Source organism: Peromyscus californicus, unplaced genomic scaffold (genome assembly GCF_007827085.1).
Source record: "Peromyscus californicus insignis strain IS unplaced genomic scaffold, ASM782708v3 Scaffold_15__1_contigs__length_86483966, whole genome shotgun sequence".
Classification (NCBI taxonomy): Eukaryota; Metazoa; Chordata; class Mammalia; order Rodentia; family Cricetidae; genus Peromyscus; species Peromyscus californicus.
The window spans coordinates 13,904,592-13,917,056 of NW_026294447.1; the positions used below are offsets into that span (position 1 = coordinate 13,904,592).

General features: G+C 41.4%; 1 protein-coding gene across 4 annotated transcripts in view; it reads left to right on the top strand.

Moving 5' to 3' along the window:
* The first annotated feature begins 3,214 nt into the window (after positions 1-3,214).
* Pnpla8 (patatin like phospholipase domain containing 8) overlaps positions 3,215-12,465 on the top strand; it is a 61,734-nt gene continuing 52,483 nt past the window's right edge. Inside the window, exons 1-2 of one of the 4 annotated variants that reach the window (XM_052738403.1) lie at positions 3,215-3,354; positions 7,547-7,669. The gene's annotated coding sequence lies outside the window, so the exon portion shown is untranslated. The remainder of the gene's footprint in view (positions 3,355-7,546; positions 7,670-12,465) is intronic. The other 3 variants (XM_052738405.1, XM_052738402.1, XM_052738406.1) reach the window with 3 other exon arrangements.

Here is a 12,465-nt window from a genome sequence, read left to right on the forward strand (position 1 = left end):
CTTACTGGCAGGCAACACCCAGACCCAGGAAAAGCCATAAAATGACCCCACCCAGGGAAGGCCTACATCCAAGGGGAAGTACCTGGCATCCCAAATATTCCAACCATTAGATAAGTTGGCCAGATGTCCCTGAGTCTAGCACACACCTATTTTTGTTTTGCAGATACCCCTAGACAAATGTCAGTCAATCAGGGTCCTGAATCCTGGAAATCCCCTCACCTCAACCACTGCTATGATTAAAAACTCTACCTCGCCTGGGTTAAGGGCTCTCACTGCTGCATCAGACAGAGAGAACAAGCCCCAGAGCTTGAAGGTAATAAAGACCCTTTGCTTTTAAAGGCAGGATTCGGTCTCTGTGGTGGTCTTTTGGGGGTCCCCATGATCTGGGCATAACAAGTGGAGACAGGATCTTGCGGGGGGGGGGGGGGGGGGGGGGGGGGGCATTCAGCCTGAGGATTCGTAGAGGTAAGAAGTTTCTAGTGGCTGCTGCTCTGCTTCTCTGATCTTTCAGCTTTCACCCCGTATCTGACTGCAGGTTTTTATTATTAAGACTAATTAGGATCGTGCTTCAGTCTAGTCATTGCCCAGGCCACAATACCTTGCAGCAGCTCTTCCCCCATCTCAGATAGCTGCAAGAATCCTGCTGAGAGCAGTGTCTGTGAATCTCTAGTTAAGAAACTCACAGATGCAAAATCTCTCAAAATTTCACTCTGGAGAATAAATTTACATCAAAGGGGGGAGGACGACAATGGTCATACATCCTGCTCCCCATCCTTTTGACTGCTTCCTGCCTGGGAATCAGAAAGCTTGGCTACAGACTTGTCCTGTAAAACCACCCTCACCTCAGAAAAATATGAGACCCCAACTTCTGTCATACAGACCCTGACTTCTTCTTCATAGCCTCAATCAAACTGTTGTTTGTGCCTTTAATAACTCCTCTAATAAACTCTTTACCCCCAACAATCTGTCTCAGAGTTCCTCTTGAACTCACATCTGAATTTTTTCAGGGCCTCCATGGAAAATTAAGGGTAACTCCCTTTCTTAAAATCTGACTTTAATCACACATTCAAGGCTACCTTGCCACGTAGCATAATATATTCACAGGCTCCAAGGACTGCTTATAACAGGACCCCAGACCTTAGGATGCCCCCATGTTGTGGAATAATCTTTTTGTACGCTGTGAAGAATGTCACTCTGATTGATTTAATAAAAAGCTGAATGGTCAACAGTTAGGCAGGATTTCCAGGCACAGAGGATGCTGGGAAAAAGAAGGGAGATACGCCAGGGATGCAGAACAAAGAGCATGGGCATTACAAAGTAACGGTAACTGAGCCACATAAAAGAACACAGATTAAAAGAAATGGGTTAATTTAAGTCATAAGAACTAGTTAGAAACAAGCCTAAGCTATCGGTCAAGCTTTCATAATTAATAATAAGTCTCCATGTCATGATTTGGGAGCTGGCTAGCAGGACAGAGAAAGGCTTGTTATACTCCCAGGCTTAGAGTTTGGAGGTAAGTACAGGTGTTAAGAAGCCATATAGTCAAAGCTTATCATGTCCCTGCCATTTATTGGGGATGCATTGCTCATCCAAGCTTTCTGCTCTGGAAAAACCCGATAGGATCTGCAGTTTTGAAAGACGACTACCTGCGCAAGAAACTGGGTTACAGGTTACTTACAAACTGTAGAACCAGTTTATGTGAGATTGACAAACAGCAAGCTCTAAACTAAAGCAAGGAAGATGAGAACACAGAGCTGAAGTTGAAAGAGATGGTGATGTAAGATCCATCAAGCTTCACTGATTAAGGGTATGGTTCCTGACAAAGAAGGTGAAAGGTTTACAACACGCCCCCACGGTCGGTCGGGCGTATTCACATATGCCCCACGGACACTTCTGCCTAGCCAGTTCCAGGTCAGGATAGCCATTTCCGGGTCAGGGCATCTCGCGTGACCAAGATCCGTGACGTTCCATTGGCTACGTAGGCACGCAACGTGGCCATGTGATCTACACGCTTGCGTGTAGTAGTGACGTTGATCTGTCCACGCCCAGCCTTTAAAATCCGGCGCCATGTTCCTGGTTCCTCCTTCTTCTTCCTTCTTCTTCTCCACACACGTGTTTCCCACAGGCCTGTTCACTCTCTGTCCCTTTATCTTTAATAAAACTCTTATTAGCAGATTCTGTCGTGTTTCGTGACATTTCCGTGCAGGGTAAGAACACAGTGCAGCCGAATAACTAACAGAAGGGAAGGGAGGTATAGGAGGAATTGAGAGTTACATAGAAATTTCTGATATAGGAAGACAAATCTAACTTAAGGAATTAATGCAGACAAAAGGAGAGGGTATGTTGATGAACCTGACCAACATTTGGTTAGGTTTCTTTTAGGCCTTTTCACAGGTAGCTGTCATCCTTTGACCTCTACCTTAGGCCTATGTAGGCCCAGTGTTAGCAAGAATCATCTAAGTTGGTATAAAATGGATCTCCACCCTTGGTAACTGGTCACTCTCACCTGCCCCCAGCGAGGATGTGTTACCTTTGATGTATGTCACCTCTTTATAATCTTCTAATCTTTCATCCAATGACCACCCCCTTTACCTACTGGCTCTAAATTCCACTCTTTGTTGTGTCAGAACTTGGACCTGCTAGCTCAGAACTATGGTAAAAGTTCAGAATTATAGTAATAGTTCAGAACCATGGTAATAGTTCTAAACAATCTTTTCACCATTTCAACAGCGTCAGGATATTTTAACAGTGAAAAATCAAGAACTAAAGTTAATTCCTAGCCCTTCTAAATTTTAATTTGTGGAGTACAAAGAGAAGGTGTCACCACTGCAGATCACAGGGTTCAGCCAGGCTGCTCACACCCAGACTGCTGTGAAAAGCAGTTCCCAGGAACCGGGGCAACAGGGAGCATGCACTGAGCCTTCTGGCACGCTCAGCTGAAGACGGATGACGACCAGCAAGCAGGCCATCAGGGACTCAACTCTGAGATCCAGCACTGAGATTAAAAGCCATCGACCTCCCCACAACCGCGAGAGCGGACCATAAAAGCATAGTCGGCCCTCCTCGCCGCCGAGCCCCTCCCAGCTAGACTGCACACACGACTCCGGTCCCCTACCTCCCACAGCCACGCCCTACTGCGCACGCCTAGGGGGCGGACAACCCGACCCAGGGATGCGTCATTTCCGCTGGGGGCGTGGCGGAGGGCGGGGCGCGGGCGTGGGTGGTGCTCGCCCGGCGGTCGTCTGTTTGGGTTCCGGGCGCCGCAGCTGCGCGAAGGCTTGGCCAGCTGACGCGGACGTCAGCGTCGGCCGGAGACGAGTGGCGGCCGGGGCGCCCGTGACCGACTGTGTCCCGGTGAGTGGCCGAGGGCCGGCGGGGTGGCAGGTGGCTTCCGCGGCGCCGACGCTCCGCCGGGCTCTCCCGCGGGCGTTGCTGGCCGGGCGCGCTGGGCCCCCCGTCCCGGCCGGCGCTGGGCCCAGTCGCCCCAGTGCCGCGGGCGGGGCCGCCGGGGTCGCCGGGGTGTTTGGGTTGGTTACGTCCCGCCCCCGCCGGTGGTCCCGCCCGGCTACTCGGCCGGGGTTGCGTGCAGGGCCCTGGACAGGGTGTTCTCTGGCAGTTCACGGGAGACTTCTAGACAGTTTCTGTGTTCCAGATCTCGTCCTTGACCCGGCAGTGTGCACCTTGTGTTTTGGGGAGCTGAATATTTTCCACTCCTCGGCGATTTATTTTTCTCTTCGTTCGCTATGGTCGTATCCCAGACCGCTGTTGCTTAAGCAGAATCAGATGTGCGTGCCTTTTAAAAGATGAAGAAACATGTCTGAGTCATCAGGTTGCAGTGCCTCCTGTCCTCTTGTCCCTGTCATTTCTGTCATGATGCTGGGGGGGAAACCTGTTTCCACGCCCAATACATTAATAATTTTTTTTTTGGTTTTTCGAGACAGGGTTTCTCTGTGTAGCTTTGCGCCTTTCCTGGATCTCGCTCTGTAGACCAGGCTGGCCTCGAACTCAGAGAGATCCGCCTGCCTCTGCCTCCCGAGTGCTGGGATTAAAGGCCTGCGCCACCACCGCCCGGCATTAATAATTTTAAAGAAAAGTGGTGACACTCGAAGGAATATCTCAGCGATAGATGTTGACATAAGTGACAATCATAGAATACGTTTAAAAATACCATTTTTATTTCCAAGAACAGTTGTATTCTGGTGTGGAATTCCTAAGTGTAGGAAATATATTTTAGTCAGTCAAGATGGTGCATTACCACAACGAAATATGAACACTGTTAAAATGTGAAGATTTTTATAAAAGTACATTAGACAGAACTGAAACTTATGTTTTCATGATGCAGTTAATTGTATCCAATCCCATGTTGCTCTTTTGTGAAATTGGGTATGCATATTAACTCTACCTTCAGTATAATGATGTCGCTTCAAAGTTTTTGCTAATTCTTCTATGTTTTATTTTGTTTTTCTATTTCTACATCTCATTTTAGAATCTTGTTAGCGGTGGCCCTCGTTAATGATGTTGGATTAAAGCAAGGGTCGGTTTCACTAATTTATATTAATAGGTATTCATATGCAAAATTGATACAAGAACAGCCTGTACTTGGAGTTGTTTTCCTCAGCCAGCAAAGACAGGATTTGTTGCTTCATTTGGGGAACATACCTTTGTGAAAAGGTCAGAGCTAGACTCTTGTTTCATCTCAGTTCCAACTCTTTACTCCACATTGCTTGTATTGTATTCTGTTCAGTACCCATTGCTTTAAGAAGTTACTGCTGAATTTTATAGACATCTTTCCTTCGATGCTTTCTGGTTTGCTTGAGGGCGTTTTCTTCCTGTTTCTAACTTTGGATGCCACTCAAAGCCCTATCCACATTGTTCTCCCCAAACCAAGAGTTTAACTTTTGAAATCAAAGTTGTACTAATAGGCCCATGGATATCCTGAAATGTCAAAAATATAGGGTGTGTTTGTAGCTAAGCATTTTTCAAAAGTAAAGAACAGGACCTTTGGTGAGGTCCTGCTCATCCAAATACTGCAGGCCATCCTTTGGTAAACCCTTGTGACCTTACGGTTCAGTTGTCACTGTGCTGATTATTTCCTACATAAATGCAGTCTCTGTGTATTTCTGTTTCAGTGCCCTATCGTTACTTAATTCTGAAATCCAAACGTGGCATTTTTTCCTCTGTGTCTGATTTGAAAATGTGGAGGTCTCTTGACAGCGTCTCTTTATCCCACTGGTGCCTGTCACCAAGTCTTGTTTTTCTTTCTAAAAAATATTTATTTTTATCTTTAATTATGTGTATATGTATGTGTCTGTCTGTAGCTAGTGCAAACTTGAGTGCAAGTGTCTTCAGATGCTAAAAGACAGTGTTGGATCCCTTGGGCCGTGCAGATAGTTATGAGCTGGAAGCTACTGTAGCAGCCTGATGTGGGTTCTAAGAATGGAAATCTAGTCCTCTGGAAGAAGAGCACACACTCTTAACCATAGACCCACCTTTCCAGCCCCAATCATTACTTTATATATCTTTTTTTTCTCCTCGCTTCAAAATGGCTCGCAGTGTCCCCCCTTTCTGCGTTCTTGCTGCATTGCTGTATTCAGACCCATGTTGCCTTTTTGGCTGCATCATTGCAATTATCAGGTGACTATTATATATGTATATCTTTTGTGGGTGTGTTTTGGGGATTGAAACAGGATTTCTGTGTAACCACTCTACCTGTCCTAGAACTCACTCTGTAGACCAGGCTGGCCTCGAACTCAGAGAGATCTGTCTGCCTCCCAAGTGCTGGGATTAAAGGCGTGTGCCACCACCGCCCAGCTATATATGTATATTTATTCCATCCACACTTGGAAGCATTTCCTTAGTCCCTTACTGTCTTTAGTTAAAACCTCACTCCTTTCCCCAGATAGAACTGTCTCCCTTTCTGCTTACACCTTTACTGTGTTGATAACTAGCTCTGTTCTTTCTTGCTCTTGTCCCAGTTTATAGCACTCCTCACTTTCTTTCTTCTCTCTACTTTTGCTGAGTCTTTTGTTGTGCTTGAATTTCCTCTCGAAACATTTTCTAGTGCAGACATTTGTTCAGTAGCAGTGAAGCTTGTTGCACATTTCTGTGTTAAGTAATTATTGATTGATAGTTGTGGTTTTGATAGGTATAATTAGTGTCTCATTTTGTTCACAAAAATCATCTTTCTGTAATACTTTCCATTTTGGGGGCTTTATATTCTATATATTGATGCAAAATTGATAGGTATATGTATTCTTAATTAGATAATTGCATCTTCAAAACTTTTAAAGCACTTTATGGTGTGTGTGTGAATGTGGGTGTGCAGATGTCTCAGAAATTGGATCTTTCTACAATGAGTTGTAGATATTGAACCCAGATCTTCTAGTTTGCATGGCAAATACTTTTACCAGCTGAGAGAGATCGCTGGCCCCAGATGACTGTCATTTTGGAAAGAAGCAACACAGACTGCATGTATAATCATAGTCTAGATCTGCATTGGTCTCTCTTCTGTCTCAGTCTTGGATTGATCATTGTGAATCTTAATATGCCTCCAACCACCTTCAATATAAAAAGCTCATTCTGTCACCAGAATGTTGCTTGCTTTTCTTCTGTCTAGAATTTTTTTTTTTATCAAGATTCTCACAAGAATTCATTTCCTCACTTCATTCAGAGAGCCACAAAAATGTCAAAGTATCAGTTCTTCTGGCTGTCCCATGTAATTAGTATTCTTTGTGCCCTTCCCTTTCTGCTTTAATTCATGACACTATTGTGAGCACAAACTAATTAATATGTATCTGTTTGTTAGTAGTTTGTGGTGATCTACAAAACTAAATAAATAGGTCATCTTCTTGATGTTATGTGTCCCCTTTTTATCTTATGCAAGGTGTTTCCCTTAAATTTTCTGTATCAGGCTTTTATTTGTACTTTTTTACTGTAAAGAATATCATTCCCAAACTTCTCCCAATCCTTATCAGTAGGTTATAGTTATATTTGAGAGCTAGTATGTAGCTAGGAATATTCATTTACAGCATTTTAGTCTCCTTCTTTATTCTTTATTCCTGGTTGCTCTTTTTTTTTTTCCTCTAGTTTTATTCTTCCTGTTGTCTCTGGACATTTAGCCTTACTTAATTTCTAAATTAAGTCCTATTTCTAAAGCTTGCTTGCACATTCTCCTGCTAGCTGTGTGTGCAGATCCTCTCTCTAGGTGATAGTTCATTCCATGGCATGTTTTGTAATCTTTCTGAGTTAATGTTCATTGGTGGTTGCCCCTTGCCCAACATTTGGGAAGTGACTTTGCGTTGGAGTTTTAGTTGTCTCTGCTGGAATTACATGTAATTAACCAGCTCTGACCAGTTTTCATTTGCATAGCACCTCATCAGGTCTTGTAGGTTACCTTGTACTGGTTTTAAGCATGGCTTTTTTTCATGCTAGGTTCATGTAGCTGGAACCCAGGGCTTTCAGCATGCTAGGTAAGTTAAGTATTTTGCCAGCTGAACTATGTCCTCAGCCCCACAGCATGACTTCTTATCTACATGTACTTTATCAGGTATTTCTGTGTGGTGGAAGATGCCAACTGAACTTATCACATTCACTGCAAGTCCCCTGAACCTCAGAAGAGTGAGCCAGGAAGGCAGACAGGCTTGTGTCCTTTCTATTCTTCCTCAGCACAGTGTGTTACAATGTGTAGACCTACCATGTAGAAAGGATTTAGTTCAGACTTTCATCCCCTCAGTCAGTCCTTGTTTTGATTTTCTCAGTATAACTTTGTACTTCTTCCTTATAAGCTACATCCTGAATAAAACTGCATTGCTTGACTCTTGGAAGGTACTCTTTGTGCTTTATTTCATGTTTATTTATTTACTTATTCATTTGTGTGTGAGTGCGTGCATGCGTGTGTGTTTTAACATTATCTAGAATTCTCTCCTTGTCTTTCCATGTGAGTTTCCCTTTATTTGCAATTTTAATTGTGTGTGTGTGTGTGTGCGCGCACATTATACAGCATCTTGCCCTGTAACCCTGGCTGGTTTCAAACTTGTGGTTTTCCTGCCCCAGCTTCTTGAGTGTTGAGATTACAGGCATATGCCACTATGCTTAGCACTTTTATTGTTTTAACCAATCATTTCAGATGATTCCATTGTTTTCCTTTCCTAGCATGTTAGTCATAGCTTTAAAAGAGTGCATTTGTTTAGTGTGTGTGTGTGTGTGTGTGTGTGTGTGTGTGTGTGTGCGCGCGCGCGCGCGCACGTGTAATATAGCCCATGACGGTCAGAGGGCAACTTGAGAGTCAGTCAAACCCAGGTCATCAGACTTTGGCAGCAAGTGCCTTTATCTACTTAGCTATCCCACTAACCCTCACCCATATCTTAAGAAAAAAAAATTAGTACTTGCTCTTAGAGTTTGTAATATATAGATGAAACTAATCTAAATGCAGTTTGAAATAACAGTGTGTACTTCATCGATAATATGAGTAACTTACAATAACATAGTAACCCTCCTGTCTTCCTCCTTTCCCTTGTACTATCATTTCACCAGTGTATGAGCGTTGAACCTCTACAATTAAAATCAAGCCTTTCTTTTTAGTTCATATTAATTGTGTAAAGTAATGATTTTGTTGTGACATTCTCATGCATGCATATAACCTTTCATCACCCCACTCCATTGTCATATGTTCTCCCTACCCTCTCTCCTCCCACCTTGTCCTGGTCCCCTTTCTTTTCCCTAATAGTTTACCTTTTACTTTTATGCCATGTCATTCTCACCCCTCAGATTCCACTGTAAGAGAAAACTTGTGGTACTTTTCTGACACTGGATTATTTTGTTTAATATGATATGACCAGTTCCATGTGTTTTCCATCAAGTGACATTGACTCTATTGTGTGTCTGTATACAACATTGTACTTGAGTTGATTTCTATAACTTGGCTGTTGTAAATAATAAGACAGGATAGAAGGGAAGGTTGATGCACATGTGCTATTCAATGGACAATTTGCTGGAGTTTGTTCTTCACATTCACTATGTGAGTCCAGGCGTCATCATGGTTGGTGGCAAGTGCCTTTGCCCACTGAGCCATCTCATTGGCCCACATACCCAGTTTTCCAAGTACATTTGCTACAGAGGTTGTCTTTATTTTTTTTTTTTACATTTTATAGAATCTTTATTGAGGGCTGTAGAGATGGCTCAGAGGTTAAGAGCACTGCTTGCTCTTCCAAAGGTCCTGAATTCACATGGTGGCTCACAACCATCCATAATGAGATCTTGTGCCTTCTTCTAAAAAAATAAAATTTTTCTAATTTATTTATTTATTATGTATACAGTGATCTATCTGCATGTATCCCTGCAGGCCAGAAGAGTGCACCAGACCTCATTACAGATGGTTGTAAGCCACCATGTGCTTGCTGGGAATTGAACTCAGGACCTCTGGAAGAACAGCCAGTGCTCTTAACCTCTGAGCCATCTCCCCAGGCCCCCCCCCCAATCTTTATTGACAAATAATTCACATAGTATACAATTTGCCTGTTCGTACAATTAGATAGACTTTAGTTCAGCATCCTCATAGGCCTGTGACACCATCACCACTTTCTATTTTAGAATATCACTGTCTTCAATTTCATACACACATATAATGTATGGTGATTACATTCCACCTTATATTTTTAAATGAACATAATATTTGCAATTGTAACCATTTTTAAGTTCATAATTCAGTGGTATGAATTACATCCAAGATATTAATTACATTCATGATATTCATTAATTACACTCATGATATTAATTACATTTGTGGTATTCATTGATTACATTCGCAGTATTCATTCAATAACTATATTTATGATACGATTTATTACATTCATGATACTATGTCCTGATACTACTATCCGTTTGTGGGGCTTTTTCATTACACAAAACAGATACTCTGTACTTAGGAAATCATTGCTCTATATTCCTTTCTTCTCCATCTTGAGATAATGTCTAATCTTTCTGTCTCTATGAATTTGTATATTCTATATATTTCATGTAATACAATTCTATAGTATTTGTCCTTTTTCTAGTGTAAAAACATTTTATGTACAACTGCAGGAGAAACAATACACAGTTTAAACATAAAAACAGGTTATAACGCCTTTAATCCCAGCACTCGGGAGGCAGAGGCAGGAGGATCTCTCTGAGCTCGAGGCTAGCCTGGTCTACAAAGTGAGTTCCAGGAAAGGTGCAAAGCTACACAGAGAAACCCTGTCTCGAAAACCAAAAAAAAAACCAAAAACAAACAAACAAAGAACAGGTTATAATTCAAAAGTCCAGGGTTATTTGAAAATGGAAAATATTTTCTCTGTAGAAAATAGTAAAAATCATAACATTTCCCAGTAAGCCCTTTTAAGCCAAATAATAGCTGAATTATACATATACATTTGATTAGATTCTGGGACACAGAAGAAACTTATCTTCATCTGTTCAGAGAGCTGTGTTTTACTTAAGTTGTGTAAGTGAGATTCCTACTCATCTTTTTCACTGTTTGATGTATGGCAGACATTTTTCTATAGTTTAATCCATAATCTAAAAAGATTTTAGCCTTCCCTCCTGAGAGTACAGCCAGCATTTCCTTTCATCAGCTTGATAAGGTACAAATTCTTATCCTAATAGTGAAATGTTTCACTAAAGCTTGTCCATTGATTGGGCAAAACCAAAACTTATTATAAGCCACAGTCATCCTAGGATCCTCCATGCTGGGTAGCCTCCCTGGATCTGTGGGTTGCAGTCTGATTGTCCTTTGCTTTATATCTAGTATCCATTTATGAGTGAATACATACTATGGTTGTCCTTCTGAGTCTGGGTTACCTCACTCAGGGTGATATTTTCTAGTTCCATCCATTTGTCTGCAAACTTCATGCTGTCATTGTTTTTCAGAGGTTGTCTTTAACATGTGTTTTTGGTCTCTTTCTCAAGAATCAGTCAGTGCATGGGTTTATTTCTTGACTCTGTTCTGTTCCATTTATTGGTATGTCTGTTTTTATGCTAATACTATGTTTTTTGTTACAGCTCTAGAGTCCATCTGCTTTTGCTCAAGATTACTTTGGCTATTTTGAATTTTAGGATTTTTTTTCTACTTCATAAAGAATATTATTGATATTTTGGTGGGGATGCATTGAATCTGTATATGTCTTTTAGTAATAAAGGCATTTTAATTATATTGATTGTGTTGCTTTATGACTGTGGGAGGTCCTTCTACCTTACAGTGCTTTAATTTCCTTTTTCTTTAATATTTTATATTTTTTACTGTAGAGGTCTCTTATCTGCTTTGGTTTACTTATAGGTATTTTCTTTGGAGTTGGTGGCTACTGTGAACGGAATTAATTTCCTATTTTTTTTTCTTAGCAAGTTCATTGTTGGTAATAGAACAGCTACTGATTGGGTAGGTAGGGCTAGTGGTGCAGGTTTATAAACCTACCTACCAGGGAGCTGAGAGAGTAAGATTACAAACTCAAGCCTTGCATGGCTACAGAGTGAATTCAAGGTCACTCTGTTCAATTTAATGAGACACTATCAAAATGAATTAAAAAGAGACTTGGACATATATCTCAGTGGTACAGAACTGCTACATACATATGGTAGCATAAAAGAAACCCTAGGTACTAGGAGAAAGGTAGTAATTTTGAGTTTGACTTTTTGTTTTTCTAAGATCTTGAAGTATATTAGCAAGTTATTTATTTGTTACTACTCTGATTTCTAAATGTGGATATTCATAGCTATGTGCTTCACTCTTTAAACTTATCTGTGCTGTTTTCTACACGTTATGATAAGTTGAGTTATCATTTTCATTTGATTCTATGAACTGACTATGAGGACCCATTAATAATTGAAAAGTGTATTTTCTAATACCCATTTTTTTTTTTTTTTTTTTTTTTTTTTTTGGTTTTTCGAGACAGGGTTTCTCTGTGTAGTTTTGCGCCTTTCCTGGAACTCACTTTGTAGCCCAGGCTGGCCTCGAACTCACAGGGATCCACCTGGCTCTGCCTCCTGAGTGCTGGGATTAAAGGCGTGCGCCACCACCGCCCGGCTCTAATACCCATATTTTTTGTTACTCTTGCTGTTTATTTCTAGATTTCTTCCATTATGATCTGATAAGATACAATAATTTTTAAAAATTGGTTAGGATTTGCTTTGTGGCCTAAAATAGGGCATATTTTAAAGGAAGTCTCTTGAGTTGCTGAGAAGAATGCATTTTCCACAGCTGTGGGTGAAATATTCTTCAGAGTATGTTAAGCCCTTTTGATCTTTGGTCAAGTTTTCATCTGAAGCTTCTTTGTAAATTTGAGGGTCAGTTCTGAAACATTCTGAGTAGGATATTAAAGTCATCTGCATTATTGTTCAGAACCTATCTGCTTATGACCATTAGTGTCCGTCCATTTTTATGAAGTCTGGTGCACCAAGATTGATGTGTGTATATTACACTCATTGCATGCTATTAAT